The sequence below is a fragment of the Cebus imitator genome, unplaced genomic scaffold (assembly GCF_001604975.1).
Source record: "Cebus imitator isolate Cc_AM_T3 unplaced genomic scaffold, Cebus_imitator-1.0 Scaffold152, whole genome shotgun sequence".
Taxonomy (NCBI): domain Eukaryota; kingdom Metazoa; phylum Chordata; class Mammalia; order Primates; family Cebidae; genus Cebus; species Cebus imitator.
This window is the reverse complement of record NW_016107467.1, coordinates 4,384,112-4,399,831: the sequence shown is the minus strand read 5'-3', so window position 1 is coordinate 4,399,831 and position 15,720 is coordinate 4,384,112.

Here is a 15,720-nt window from a genome sequence, read left to right as displayed (position 1 = left end):
CCTCCTAGTGGATATAGCTTTACTCTAAAAATAATATGTTTTATTCCCCTACCTAGGTGGCTAACCTCATGAGCAATTTTGAAAATAGCATTCTTAGTCCATAGTTTCTGGTTTTATCTGAAGCGTTCAAATCCTCCTCTCAAAAATTAAAGCTACCCTGTGAGATTTTCTTCTAGTAATTTGATTTCGTGGCACATAAGCCTCTGGTTTAAATAAATTCATTTTTTAAAAATCAGCTGGGTTTTTAGAATTGAAATATATGATTATACTTGGAAAAGTTGGAGAATATTATCTTGGTATGAAATGAAAGTGCTTTTTTTCTTACTTAGTATTTTTATAAAGCTCTGTGTAGGTTTGGAGAAGAGGAGGAGAGAAGAGAAAATTTGAAATGTGAAATTTATTAGTGTTTACACTTCATCCTTTCACATGAATATTCATAGATTCATTTCAAAAGTTTGTTGAAATTCTAAGAAGCTTAAATTTAACCACTATGTCTAAAATGATACCCTCAGCTACAAGTTATAGAAAACCCTAATTTATACATTTCAAATAGTAGGAAATACATTATCCCACATAACAGAAGGTCTTGGGTAGGTGGTTCAAGGGTTGTTTAATTCTTTGGCTCAATCATATCATTCATCCTCCTCAACTTCTTTGTGATTCTCACACCTTTCACTTCATACCTTAAAGGTGGCTGCCAGAGATCCAAGCATCACATTGTCATAGAACAATGTCCGAAGACAGGGTGTGGCATGTCTCTGACTTGAGGGCAACTCAAGAAGCCCCTCCAGAATTTCCAGGTGACTCATTTGTCAGCTTTATACCTCCTGCTTAGTCATTAGCAAAATAAATGACATTATTATGATTACCTTTATACTAATCAACATTTACCCAGCTGCAACTGGGGAAAACTTCATGAAGCTATAGGTCCAATTACTGTAATGGTAACAAGAAAGAGAGAAGGAATAGCCACTGAAAAGGCAACCAAGAGTGATGGCTATAAATATTTTTCTTTCTGCATCTATGGTCACAGTTAAATTTTACTGGATAACAAACCACTTCAAAACTTATAGCCTCAAACAGCACCATTTGTTTAGCCCCTAATTCTGTGTCCAGTCATTTGGTCTGGGCTCAGGTGGATTATTTTTCTGTGGATCTTGGCTATTCTGACACATGCATCTGTAATAATTTACCAGGTGATATGGGGGCTGTTTGATTTAGGAGAGGTCTTTAGAATCAATAATTTTGCTCTATTCCATAGGACCTTTTGTCCTGAAGCAGGCTAGCTTGGACTTTTATACAAGATGGTAGAAAGATCTACTGGGCCACTAGAAAACAATCTCCAAATTTAAGTGATTTTTAAGGACTTTGTTTTTATCATGTTTATCAATGTCTCTTTGGCCAAATAAAGTTACATGTCCAATCCTGATTCCAAGGTTTTAAAATAAAATGACATGCACTGTCACATTACCAAGAGAGAAAGAATGAATGTCCAATTTTTAAATCTATCACATAGGTTTACCAGAAGTTGCTATGCTGAGCTGCTTTCTAAATTTTCTACAACATGTGAACAATGGCAAAAATTGAAAGAATAATAATAGTTACATATTGCTTTTTATGTGCCATACATCATTCTAAATCCTTGCACATTAACTTACTGATTACATTCTCATAAAATGTGAATGTATAGTGGAAAGCATCATGATACAGTGGAAAGAATATAAACTTTCATGTCAGAAAGATCTGCGTTTAATTTGGGCACTTAGCATTTACTGACAATATATATATGACCTTGGGAAAGCTATTTAGTTTCTCAACAAATAATTAATAAAATAGGTATGTGTCAGTTTTGGTCTTCTAAGAAGCAGACACCAAAACAGAATTAAATATGCAAAATGTTTATGAAGAAAAACACCTGTTGTCTGGGAGTGGTGGCTCACATCTGTAATCCCAGCACTTTGAGAGGCCGAGTCAGGCAGATCATCTGAGGTCAGGACTGTTTGAGACTAGCCTGGCCAACATGCTGGAACCCTGTCTCTACCAAAAATACAAAAATCAGTTGGATGTGGTGGCATGCACCCATAATACCTGTTACTTGGGAGGCTAAGGCAGGAGAATCACTTGAACCCAGGAGGCAGAGGTAGCAATGTGACAAGATCACACCACTGCATTCCAGCCTGGACAACAGGGCAAGACGAAAGGAGGAAGGGGAGGGAAGGGAAGGGAAGGGGGAAGGGAGAAAGGAAGGAAGGAGAGAGGAAGGAAGAAAGGAAGGAGGGAGGGAGGGAGGAAGGGAGGAAAGGAAAGAAAAGCAAGAGAGAGAGGAAGGAAAGAGGGAGGGAGAGAGGGAGGGAGGGAGGGAAGGAAGGAAGGAAGGAAGGAAGGAAGGAAGGAAGGAAGGAAGGAAGGAAGGAAGGAAGGAAGGAGGGAAGGAAGGAAAAGGAAAGAAGAGAAAAAAGAAAATAAAAGAAAGAAAAAGACACCTATGAAAGATAAAGAGAGATAGAACAAAAGTAAGTAGAAACTTCAGACTGCAATGGAGGTCTGGCATCTGTGAAAGAAGAAACAGAAGAATTATGTATGAAGAGCTTAGACCACAGCACAATACTAAAAGAAAAAGTTGTACAGCTGATGGGGAATCCCTGAGCTAAACTTGTCCATTGAAATAACTCTGCAGAAGGCAGGAATCATCCAATTCCAGGGTGCCTGCTGGGCTTAGTCTGTGGCTAGGAGCAAGCAGCCATGTCTTGCAAGGAAAAGATGGGGTGATATGAACACAGGAGTGAATTCAAAGTGGGTAGCAACTAGAAGTTGTCAATCAGTAATGCTACCTGCTGCTGGTTTTCTGGAAGGGCAATCTGAGCAGTGCATGTCCAGGGCTGCCACAGAGTATTACAATGCCACCCTTTGGTTTATTGTGTTTAATGAGGTAACATATACAGAGTCTGCCATATTACCTGACGCATAGTAGAAATTACATGATACTTTCATATTAACTTCTGGAACTATCTATCAATAGCCTCAAGTTTCAGTCCCCTCACTCAAAGATCAAGCTAAATGCTGAATGTAAAGTCCGTGTTTAGTAAAATCTTATCATCCCACATTCACCAGCTATAAGGAACATCTATGACACTGATTATCGAGCCCTACCTTAGGTATGGGAACAATTTCCACTCTAGTCTGTGACTGGTATTCTTCTTCCCATGTTGGTACATATGAAGCAGCCATGTCTATATAAAACATCTCTATCATACTAAATACAGTCTACTGACTGGGAGTGGGCAGCTAACCCAAGATGAGCTCTTGAAATTTCTTCCCTGGAAACTGAAAGATGGAAAGTCAATACAGTTGTTCTCCAGGTGGATGGACAAGCAATAGAAAAACTCAGAAGCTACATTTCCAACATGTGGTCTTGGAAAAAGAATGTTCTTGTTACCAGGATGTAAAATGAGATAGATTCAGGGAAATAAACAGACATCAAAGGCAGAAAGAGTGTTCCTTTAGCATTTGATTCCTTCAGTTTAGGTTTCTAATGCATTCCTATCTTTTGTTTACATGACATATAATGAATATATCATATTTCCCCCGTTTTCTTTAAATTGGCTCAAGTGGGTTTGGTTATGTAAAAGTGCCCTCACTGACATATCAATATATCTGGGATGAGGTCCAGTTGCAATTAAGCATCAAAATAGTTTTTTCTTTAACATGTTATTTGGAAATTACAACAAAAACAATTGAGAAATAATAAAGATGTAAAGAAGGTATCTCTGTAGAAATCTTATCTTTGAACAAATGGAAACTTCTAGACATGGTTTTGGTGACCTCAAATTTAGAATGGAAATATTAAATATATAAATTTAAAGCACAATGAAAAAAATATTTAAACTCTAAGAAGAAAACAAATTGCTTGAAAGAGCTTACCAGCATGTGATTATAAATATGAATATGGGAATTTTTAATATTGAGGATTACTAAATAGGGAAAAGTACTTTACAGGACTATTTGTTAGAGCTTAGAATTCTTCTATATTAAAAGACACTACAGGGTATTAGTAAAAATTAGTTAATTGATAGTGTTTAAATAGATGGTGGATGATGGTTTCCCCATAGTTATGCAAAATTAATTTCATTCTGTACAATACACTGAGCCATATTACAATTTAATTTTATAAATTCATAAATAACACAGTACATGGGGCGTCATAGGAACTGAGAAATTTCAGTAAACATATGAAAAGATGTTCAACTCATTAGGATTAGAGAAATGTATACTAAAGCATTAAATGAGAACATCAGAAAATCAAACAATCCCATAATATTAAGTGTTGGCAAAAATACAGAGGAAGAGTAATCCATACTCTACCAGCGGAAATATAAATTCCATCTAACTAATTTTCTTATATTAAGAAACATAGTTGTATATAGGAAAATTGATCATGTATTATATACTCTGATCCAATAGTTCCAATTCTAGATTTATAACTAGAATTACTCTTGCTCATGTGGACAATATGACATGCACAGTGTGTTCACTGAAGCATCTAGGATAATAGCAAGAAAATCAAAACAAGATGAAAACCCATCAATAAGGGAATAGACGAGGCAGCTGTGATATATTGATAAAACTGAATCCTGTAGGTCAATTTTAAAAAATGAAGTACATCTATATAGAATTTACTAGATAGCAAAAAAATTAATATACTAATTCATTTAATTGGAGTAGGCTTCCCCTAGTATGAGACCAACTCTGCTAGTACTGGTTATGCAAGAAACGGTCACCAAGAGAGAATAAAACATCCAAGGATTTTATAAGAGGAAATGTCCATATGAAGGGAAATTAAAAAGGAGCTGACAAAAACTGGGAAAGTCATCAGACTGTAATGCTAGTCTGACACTGTGCAGGAGGGAGAGAATTTTGAATGGAAGATACTTATACTCCCCGCTTGTCTAAGGAAGCTTCAAGAAAGTCAATGGGAAGTCCTTGAGACAAAATTCGCAGACATGTCTCAAGAGCAAGGCTGCTTTAGTGTCTTCTTAGCACTCATTCATTGGCAGGAAGCATCTGGTGGCAGACTTGGCCTTGGCACAAACACCACAATGAATTTCAAAGTGCAGCACTTGAACTTCTTGGTCAATTACTCTCCTTCTAGGAGGAAATCTATGAGGCGCATTCTCATGACAGCTGCACTGTCATTAAAACAATCAAACAAACACAGACCATAATTTGTTCATCAAGAAATTTGTGTGAAATATTTTCAATTAAATATATTTTAAATGACCAGAAAGAATTCATACCAAAGTCTTACGAGTGATTCCTTCTAGAAATGGAGGCAAATGGGATTGGTAGAAAGAAACAAAAGGAAATCCAAATGTAGCTATAATGTTTCATTACTTTCAAGTCAAACAAGACAGAAATGCAGCCAACTGTTACCATCAGTCTATCCTGACTGGCACATATAGTGATGTCTTATTATTTTTAAATAAATGATGATTGATGTATTATCATAAACAGTTTAATCTATTTCAACTGGTATTTGCTGAATGAGAATAAATATCTACAACAAAAATGGGCCAAATATCTACCGTTGTATAGTATCTCATAATGTGGACTAGGATGGTGGCATTTAATTTAGACCTGCATTATGAAATTTTGGCATTAATGAATGCATATAATTATTTCTGATATGAATATAAATATATCACAAAATAGAAACACCACCACCGACAGGATTTGTCTCAGGGAACCTAGTTCCAAGCTATAACATGTGATGTAATATTAATATGCAAACGTTCTTTACAAGAAGGTTTAAATCCTTCCCAATTTTGTTGAACCACCCAGTACATAATGCCTTCTCCATTCCTCAGAAATACCTACCACTAAAATCTATGCATCTTTGTTTGGTTTCTATTGATAAATTACTGAAGAGAGACTTCAAAAGTTAGAAATTGGTGATAACGTTTGAGAATGAAATCATTATCCTCAGAGCCAGTTAGGCCTTTAAGAGAGCAGTTCTGAAGAAATCCTGCAGATCATGAGTAAGTTAGACTAATTTAGTGCATCCAGCTTCTCCTGTTTAGCAATAGAATTGTGAGAAACCAGTTCATTGCTTATACTATAGTTTCTGTGAACTGGAGACTATTCTAAGCCAACCATTTTAATTTTCTCTGATACTTAAAGAAGACTTCACACTAGAAAAGAAAGCTGGAAAGCCAACAATGAAATCACTTGAAGATCACACTGCCACGTGTGTACCTATGCAATAATTTTGCATGTTCTTCACATGTACCCCAAAACCTAAAATGCAATAAAATAAATAAATGGGGAAAAAAAATAAAAATAAAAATAACTAAGACAAAAAAAATCACTTGAAGAATATGTAAAACTTACAATAGGCCTGTATTTTCACTAGGGATTTGTTCCAGAACCCCTCATAAATACCAGAAATACATGGAAGCTCAAGTCATTTATATAAAATGGAATAAAAAAGTGGGCCCCCTGTTATCCACAGGTTCACATTATTTTTTGCATGTTCACCTGCTCCCTGCACATTGATCCCCCTCCATGTGAATATGGCAACAACTTTAGATCACAGGTCACTCCTGATTTGTCTAAGGCAACTTTTGGAACCCAATTTCTACCGTCAACAACTGATTAAAGAGTAAACATGTTGTCTAATTCTGGCCAATGAAATAAAAAAAAAAAAAGTCTGTTGGAGGGCTTGTGTATAATGCTTTCTCACCCACATAAAGGAACACATGCAAAACCCCACGTCTCTTCCTGCCTTTTAATGGTTTTCTCCTTGGAAGTAATGTCTGAAACTTCTGCAGTCATCTTGCTACTTGCCTGAGGATGAACCCAAAATAGGAAGGTGGATAGATGCAAGGAAGGACCACCTCTTAGGAGAAAAAAGTTGGTGCAACATGCATGGAATATGCCCTTTATATTCACTTGGATAAGGGCATAATCTTACAGTAATGCATTCATTTATTACTTAAGACACTTGAAGTAGTTTTTCAACTACTTGAAAAATAATATCATGAGATCTTTGACCGTTGTTTTCATTCACTTCGTGTTTTCTTCTGTTTTGTTTTAACGTGGGATGTGGTTTATTTGCCAGGATAAAATATAAGGTTAATCATAGATTTTTCACTGCTTCATCGTAGAACATATTAAAAATCCAGATTTTAACCTTTTGCAACTTTCTTGTTTATGCTGTTCTTTGGTTATGTCAATGTCCACTGGTAATATTTTCTGACACTGACTTTAACGAAAAGTTGAAATTTGACCCAGCTAGTTTAGCAGTTTCTATGCCCTTCTAATGAGCTTTCATGTAAAGGTAGAACTGTAGTATATATTGATTACAATTTAGTAACTTGGCTAAAAAGCAGTCGAAATCATGTGTTCATTATAGATCTACAATATTGTGACTTAGACAAATATTTGTAAATAGGCTTTGCAATAAAGGCCAAGAAAACCATCTCTAAAATAATCCAATATTCATAATACCTCTTTGTGTTCATGGTCCAACCATGAGACATATTTTGCAATCTGTGAAATGGGCATTTCAAAAATATAACTTAAATGAAAATAACTGCCAAAAGATTGCTAAAATGTATCAATAAAAACTTCAAGAGCCTTAAAGATGCTCTATTTAAAACATTAATCCAATTATGAACTTTTTTTTATTTCCTTAATTGTTCAGTGTCTAGTAATCACTGTAAAACTGAAGCTATCTCATTCTGGTTTGCCTAAAAAAGGTTGGGGTTTGCAGGAGAGAGGCACACATGGTTGGCACAGGAAAGTGGGTCACAAGCCACAGGGCATTTCCTCTGGGTACTGTTGGCTCATAAATCAAAATCACAATTCCAACTTCAAGATGTTTATCAGTTTCACGGACCACAATGTTCAGTGTTTCTTGATTAAAGCATTTTATTTCATTTCTCTTTAATGCACAGTACCTCTCTTCTCTCATGTAGAAACTACTCTTCCTGGCTCTTTCGTTGAAAAATATGTATTCTTTGAAGATTCCCCAAGAGGGAAGATCCAAATGTAAGTGCTTTATTCTCTTGTGTGATATTGATTGGATGTACATAACTTAATAACATCCATCAAATTGAGTAGTCAGTCAGCAGAGGAATAAGAGCATTTAAAATTTTTTCAATGTGTGGTTCTCCAATAAGGATTATTCACAGGACACAAAACTGTGCAATACTATAAAATTTCCAGTGTATGATAGGTTTAAACACTAATATTTAATATTTGTATTCATTAGACTCATCTCCTCTGCCCCCCCCAGACAAATGACTACTGTTGACAATACATAATGCTATGATTTACATAGAAAAGGATAAGTTCTTATACCCCAGAACAAGTATAATTTAAAAAAAAAAAGAAAATCTTACTCAAACTCATGAAAAGAACAGAAAAAAGGGGGGAAAAATAAAAGAAAAATCCAAAATTCTGATTCAAGTGATGCTGATGTCAATAGAAAGAAATGTGATCTTAAAGATGAGTAGAAAGTGGCCTGAGGCATGCCCTCTGCACCAGCCTCCTTTAAGTAATGTTGCAGATAAGTTGCCATCTGTGCCATTTCTAAGAGTAAGTTGCATTTGTTTCCAAACCCATTTATTACAATTCAATGTCAAACTTTAAACTTTCTTCTATTCAAACACTGAGAAACTGAAGTTATGTGTATATTCCAGGAAATAAGTCACAAAAGGCATTTGGCTTAAATTATTGTAGCTTTAGGTATATGAAAATTTTAAACAATTAGAGAAGACAATCATAAAAATGTAAAAAAGAATTTGTTTCAGTAAGGAAACTAAAGGCTTAAATGAAGAATTTTGCTTCTGCAAGGAAAAAAGAAATCTTAGATGATGCAACATGAGTACTTATTAATGATGAAAGAGCAATAAGAGACTTCAGTCTGTAGACCCAACTTTAATTAATCAAGAGTATTGGCTTTGCATTAAATGATTAAATAGTAAAAAGAACATTTCTATTCTATTTACAGTGTTGATGTGTATCTACTATATGCTACCACGTGTTACATAACACTTTTATGTGATTGGTCAAATACCAGTGGCATTTTTATCAGATTTGGTTTCTAACTTATACTTTACCAACCAGCTCTAAGGGACAAAAAATCTACATATTAAATTATACTTTATTAAGAATGAAAATATTCACAACATTCTCATAGCTTCCCTTCAAGGGATTGTTTTTAAATCTTTTTCCTTTATGTCTCCAAATCTCAATTTTCTTATCTGTAAAGTAGATATAACAATAACACCTATATCAGAAATTTAGCGCAAGGATTAAATGAGATAATGTTATAAAATACCACTCTGTCTGGGACTTAAGTGCTCAATGCATTTCATAATATCTACTACACAGCACTTTTCAGAACTCATCAACAAGCCTCAAAATTTACAGTCCCCAGGTCACCACTGGAAACAGTAACTTTCAGACCAGAAATTAAATGGAGAAAAAATGTAGCTGGGACTGCAGCCAACCATCTGGTTGCAAGGCCTAGCCAGACCTTTTTCTGTGCAAGCTGGCGTCATCTCTTGTTTGAGGTGCTCAGCATCCATAAAGACAGTGTTTGATGCTGCTGGCCCACATCCATGGGGAACATGAGCAGCGGACAGCCACGGAGTGGCCATTGTCAAATGGCCTGGTCCACCTGGGCCTGGAAGCACATAGCCTACTGTTGGCAATTGGCTCTAAGGGTTATGGGGGTGTAGAGGTGAGGCTGTACTTGTCAACCTTTTAAGTCCATTTACAGTATTTCAAAAGCAGAATGCATATCTTTGTAACTTATGTCCTCTTCCACTTGGAGTCTTTATCTAACTCCTAGCCAAATCCTGAATAGCTGCTCAATAAATGGTTGCTGAATACTAACTTCAGTTGATTGTTATGTGTCCCCTTTAGATCTAAAAGTCTCTGACACTATGGTACCATAAATGAATTCTGTCCACAAAGACAGTCACCTGGCAGCAGGAGGAACTCAAAATTATTTGTCCCAAAACAAATGAAACTGGGAGTGCTACAGTATAAATAATGGAAAAAAGACACAAGTGATAGCAAACATTTATCGAGTCCTTTACTGTGTACTAGGAACTTTGCATGCATTCTTATTTTTCTTCACAATAACTATGTGACTTTAATATTAATATTATTTTCATCTCATTTAGGTGTTTAAGTCATGTGTCCAGCAGCCCTATTAATAAGGAAGTAGGAGAGAAGAGCTTTTTGTTACCACTAGTAGTTTTTGTCATAAGACAGCAACAAGCTATAAAGAAAGCAAATTGAGATATCTGTTAGTGAGGCTGAAGCAGCAATTTTATGTTGAGTTGTAAAGGAGAGCATTTCTCGTTATGTGGTATTTAGGTAGATACCTGCATGAAAAGAAGTCAGTGATGTTAGTCACCTAATCTGAGTAATAAATCTGAGTTTGGCCTCAATAAGTTTAAGCTAAAACTTAGAAGGTTAAAACAACAAATATTTATTATCTCAATGTTTGTGTGGATCAGAAATCCAGGCATGATTTATCTGTGTTCTCTGTTTCATGGTCTATGACAGGCTAGAAAGACATTGGCCAAGGCTGCAATCTCATCTCCAGGATCAACGGAGGAAGGACCTACTTGCAAGCTCATGTTCCATAGCTAGTGTGGTATGCAGTTTTTTCATATGAAAATAGCAGCATATGAAGCCTTCTTTAAAAACCACGCACCACACCAGCTATAGAAATAGATGCTTAAAATCATTCCAAGCAGAGGGACAAACCAGTACAAAGACTCTAATTCGGTTGCTATCTTGGCATATTTGAAAGAGAAGGAAGGTGTGTGGGGCTGGAGCGTAGGGAGGGGAGTGGAATGGAATGAAGACATATTAGTGGGTGGATGCGAAATCATGCAGAAGTTTTAGGACAGAATAAAGAGCAGGGGTGTTAATATGCTATAGATACTTTGGAAGGTTTTGAGTGGGAAAGCAATATGGTACAGTTAATATTTTTTAAAATTCACTCGGAGCTATTGTGTGAGATAAGCCAAGATGATTCAAATGATATTGTTAGTGGATACGAGGAAGACCATCAGCATGTGGTATTCTGGAAGGCAAGAAAAGAAAATAATTTTCACCATGGTGAATGCTCCTGAGACTTCAAGCCAGAGACTGAGAACTAACCATTGAATTTGGAAACATGAATCGTATTAGCGCTATTAGAGGCAATTTTAGAGCAGTAGTGGGAATTGAAGAATGGCTGTCATGGGAAAAATATAAAGTCGAGAAAGTAAATACAGTATAGACAGTTAAATTAAGAAGTTTTCTTATGATAGTAAGTAAAGTTGGAAACCAAAGAATGTGTAGTGGCATCAATGAAGCTTAACTACGTTATGCCAAAATAACAAATAATGCTGACACTCAGTAGTTTAGAACAACAAACATTTATTTACCTACCAAGCTACAAATTTAATAATGTTTTGCTAGTACTTTGTTTATCATTGTCACTCAGTGACCTAGGTTAATGAAGGTCCCATCTCAACACTTGCTTCTAAGATCATCTGGCACGAGGCAGAGAATGTGGAAGGTCACCATTGTCTTGTAAAGTGTTTGCCAGAAATGATTGGCCAAAGCAAGTTCTACATCCATATCTAAGTTCAAAAAGCCTGAAGAGTTCATTCCTACCATGTGTTTGCAAGAAGAAGGAGACACTTGAAATCATAGAAGGAAGGATTTAGAAACATTAAGAACTTCTAGCATTAAATATATACTTCAGAAACTCCAAGAGAAGACTACTGCATGTAGAGAGAAAGAGATATTTCTGATACAGAGTTAAGGAGAATTTCAAAGATGATAGAGGATGGGTCTCCAACGTCAAAATAAGAAAATGTCCTTAATTTAATATGAGTAGAGATTGTTGGTCTATTGCAACTATTGTCAAGAACGCAGAATGTTTCAAGAGAAATTAGTATATGACAGCACATCATGGTGCTGGCCTTCAAAATGATTTAATTTTATCTATATACACTGCTAAAATATTTAAGCGATATTGTTACTTGAAAAAAGTCGCAAAAACACTTATAAAATAAAATACATAGAGAACATGGGGGTTATTTATGTAAATAGCCACTCAACACACACACACACACACACACACACACACACACACGCATGCCTATATACTTTTTTCCTACTCAGTGCACATGTGAACATGTACCATCATAGGAAAAAAATTTGATGCCTACTCATTAATATGGTAGCAAACATTGCTATTTTTGTAGAATAGAGTGGAACTGAGAGTGGAAAGAGATGAGAAGGACTTTTTTTTAAAATATAGAGACAGGTCTTGCCATGTTGCTTAGGCTGGTCTCAAACTCCAGGGTTCAAGTGATCTTGCCACGGCCTCCCTAAGTGCTAGAATTACAGGCATGAGCCACTAAGCCTGGCCCAAGAACTTTTTTAAGTGTTATTTTTTGTCTTTTTTGTAATGAGATAATACTCATGTGTTATTTACATAATTTTAAATAATGTAATTAACTTAGTTTAATTCAGTTATCTTCTAAATGTAAACTCCTTAAAATTTAATTAATAGCAGGACTTATTAAAATCCCATAGAAGAAATTGAGGAATACGTCTGATACTTCTCCAGGTCCTTACTCAGCCTTCCATGGTAAGACAAGGGGAAATCATGCATACTTCACAAACATATGTTTTACATGATGCATCTCATCTCTGGACCGTCAAGAAAACTGGAAAACTAGAAATGTTTATTTTGTTCTTCATTTAAAAGCGAATAAATAAACATCTCATTTTTATTTTTTTCAATTTCTGTGATGTTCAATGTAGTCCATAAATGTTGCCAGTTAAAAAAAATATTAACTTGCTTTATATATTTAAAAGATTATTTTTTGAGATGGGGTTTTACTCCTGTTACCCAAGCTGTAGTGCAATGGCGTGATCTCAGCTCACTGCAACCTGCATCTGCTGGGCTCAAGCGATTCTCCTGCCTCAACCTCCCAAGTAGCTGGGACCACAGGCACATGCCACTGTCCCCGGCTATTTTTGTTTCTTTTTTGTTTTGTAGAGATGGGGTTTCGCCATGTTGCCCCGGGTAATCTCAAACTCCTAAGCTCAAATGATCTTCTCGCCTTGCCTCCCAAAGTGCTGGGATTGTAGGTGTGAGCTACCACTCCCTACCTAAAAACTGTTTTAGGAACATATACAAATCAATTAAAGATTCCATTTGGATTTTATTTTTATAGTGCAAACAAGGGCACCCAGGTGGACCCACGCTAACCTGATGCATGAATATTTCTTGACCAGTACAGCCAACCTCTGGATACATTGATACTTGTTCCAAGACCCACCCTTGAGAAAGACAGCAACTTTGCTTTGAAATATTTTCTTATCCAGTTGCTGAAACACTTGAATTTCTTCTAAAAAATATCATATTCTGTGTTATTTTGAAGTGACACTTAGAAACCGCTGCTGAAAATCTTTATTATTAGACATATATTTCAGAAATGCCAACTTAAATATTTATCATCCAGTGGTTGAATGCACCCTTGGAGAGATGTATGCATTCAAAAAGCAGATGTTGTTATGTGGAAGAGATGATTCTGTACAACAGGAATATTTTTATCTATCATGAGGAGAAAATCGTGACTAAAATTGACCTAAATTCCTAAACAAATAGGAAGTTACTTCCTCGCATGACGAGAAGTCTACAAGACAGTATTTGCAGGGTTGTTTCAGTTCCAAAATGACAGTAACTGGCATGTCTATGATTATTTTTTATTTTCCCTGTTTGTCACAAGATGGCTGCAGCAGCTTCAACCATCACAGTCTCCATTGCATTCAAAGGCATCTGGAAGGAGAACAGTTCAGAGCAGAGCATTTCTTCTGAAGCTTCCTCTTTAATAAGTGAAGGGATCCCAAAAGCCAACCAATTTGTATCTCCTTACACACCAGTGGAAAGAACGGGGTAACAATCTTAGTATTAGAAAAGGGATTTGCCTTTCCATCCCACATCAGTACTCAACATAAGTGTACCTCTCCCCAGTAGGGAAAAGAGGTCCCAATGACTTTGGGAGAAATAATGACCAGAATGTGCATCCATGACCTTAACAGTAAGTCCTAGCCATAATAAACACTTATACTTTGCCAGACATTGTTCTAAGCCTTTTATATCTATTACCTTTTGTACTTCTCAAAATAGGTAAATGAGATAGGTACTGTTATTAGCCCCACTTTACAGATGTGGATATTTAGGGAAGGAGAAAGTGAGTAACTTTGTGCAGAAGCATAAGTGCCCTGAGCCCGGATTTGAATACTGTCCTTAGAATTCTTAACCACTGTGCTGAACTGTCTTTTCAGATAAAAGCAAATTGATGGCTACAAAATAGTACACCTGAAAAAGTCTCCTACACTTAAACAATTTGCTATGGTAAAACTGGGAGGTGTATCTTGCACAAATCTTTCAGATCTCACTCAAAAATGCATCACTCAATTGTAAACGAAAGTTAAGATGCAAAAAATAAATAAATATGGAGAATTGAGCAAGGTTAGTTTTATTCATTAAAAAAAGCATTAAAATGAACTCAAAATGGCAAAAGAGGTAAGGAAGAAGGAAGAACTAACTTGAAAGAAAACTAAGTAGCCTACAGGTAGTGAAGAACAGGCATAATTTGGGGGCTTAGTAATTTTAGGTTAGAGTAGCTTTATTTTCCTTCTCATTGAACCAGAGACACAAAGACAAGTTTAAGATAGAGACTCATCAGAGTGAAGGATCAGGGAACCCGGAGGAAATGACTCACATTCTTCCTGCTTTAGTGTCTGACAAAGAAGGCATTGGGATTCTGTCCTCTGGTGAGCTACAAGGAGAAATCAAACAAAATATCCCAATCAAATTTCCCCAAACAACCCTAACTGAAGTTAACTAACACAAAGGGCCATAAATGATGTTCTAGCAGACATCCTATCATTTTAAAGACCACCTCTAACCTTCTCATCCACATCACAAATAAGAACGGCTGTTAAAAAGTCAAACAAACCAACAAAAAAACCTGACCTTTCCTAGCCAAATTCAAGCAGAGTAAATTGAACACATGTACTTTATAATATATACTGAAAACTAGTGTTTAAAATTTTATTGTAATGCAAATATGTTTTCACTTTTAAGTATCACTTTAAAGGGATGATTTTATTTTAGATAATATTTTTTAGATAATTTCTATTCCTTTCATATACAGAAATAGATCAAAAAAGCAAATGTATTCCTTTCTCATCAACCCACAGCCAAGTATTTGAGAGCCCCAAAGCAGTAAACTCTTTATGCACATCTAATATGCTCTATTCCCAATATTAAAATAAAAACATAGTTATGTTGTTGGTTTTTAATAAATATCTTGCTTATTTACAATTTCCCTGCAATCAATGGCTTTAATTTCCATCAGTGCATTGATTCTGACTTAACAGTATGAGCATTTTTCTATTACTGTAGACTACCTTTTATTTCCCCTTAGAAGTCATTCCAGCATTTCCAAACTACAAAAAGCTGATGTTGTTTTATTGAAACTGATAGTACTGAACTGGGGTCAACAAGCTTTTCCTATAAAGGGCTAGATAATAAATATTTAGTGTTTTACAGGCCATATCCCCTGTCACAACTATGCAATAATGTAAGGGTAAAAACAGTCAATACAATATGTAAACGAT